Source organism: Malurus melanocephalus, unplaced genomic scaffold (assembly GCF_030028575.1).
Source record: "Malurus melanocephalus ecotype Western Australia unplaced genomic scaffold, MMel_1.1 scaffold_916, whole genome shotgun sequence".
Taxonomy (NCBI): domain Eukaryota; kingdom Metazoa; phylum Chordata; class Aves; order Passeriformes; family Maluridae; genus Malurus; species Malurus melanocephalus.
This window is the reverse complement of record NW_026624148.1, coordinates 28948-30128: the sequence shown is the minus strand read 5'-3', so window position 1 is coordinate 30128 and position 1181 is coordinate 28948.

Genomic DNA, 1181 nt, shown 5'->3' with positions numbered 1-1181 from the left:
TTGGTGCTCAGGGGCTCTTCATGGAACCGGGATCTCTCTGTGCTGTGAATCTGTGAGGAGAAAAGGACAGCGTTCAAAGGGGTGATGTGGGAGCTGGGGGATGCTCCTGGAGCTCCCAGGATCTCCCTCACCCCTCCCAGTTTTTGCATCTGTTCCATGCCTGCAGCTGTGCCAGCGCTCTCYGTGCGTTATTCCGACTCGGTGATTAAGCAAAGAGCACATTCTTTGCATTCATTTMGCATTAATTACAACTGGTTTAAAATAATTGAGGAAATAATGATGYATTTAGGTAAATCCAAGTGTCTCATCCAGGCAGCTGTTTCCAGCAGGCTCCTTGCAATGGCAATCGAGGAATAAAACCAGGCTTGGAGCAAAGCCTTTCCAGCTGAAAACCTGTGTTATCAGGGAAGGTTCAAAGGGAGGCCTGTATCACCAATATCCCATCCAACCCTGCGCTCTGGCCATTCCCTGTGTCCTGYCCCTCCATCCTTTGTCCCCAGTCCCTCTCCTGGAGCCCCTTCAGGCTCTGGAAGGGRCTCTGAGCTCTCCCTGGAGCCTTCTCCAGGKGAKCACCCCCAGCTCTCCCAGCCTGGGGCTCTGGCACTTGGAGCAGCTCCGGGGCCTCCTCYGGACTCACTCCGKYRGTTGRGAGACTTTATATCCCCATCCACAGCTGATCCCTGAGCTCTGCACTCACCCAAGGCCTCGGATGGGATTTTAAACAAACAGCAGAGATGTCTGGAGGGGACACTGCTCCAGCGCTGCCTGAGCCTGCCGCAGGAACTTTCCCTATTTAAAGGCGAAGGCGCCGAAGTAACTCCCATCTGGGGGAAATTTCTAATTTCAGCTTTCTGTTTTCCTGTCTCATGAAAATCCTCCAATTGCCCAACTGGCCTCCCTGCCCTCTGTCCCCCAAAGGGAACGGCGCTGACACGGCCGAGCCCGAGGAAGTTGAACCGGGAGCGGGGTGGGGGCAGCGCTCGGGGCCCCGGTACCGGGGAAAGGACGGGATCGGCGGGGAAGGGACGGGATCAACGGGGAAGGGAAGGGATGAACCGGGAAAGGACGGGATGAACCGGGAAGGGAAGGGAAGGGATGGGATCACCGTACCTGCGGCTGGTGCCGTGCCCGGGGCAGGCGGAAGCGGTGCAGGGCGATGGGGATGGCCGGGATGGGGCGGG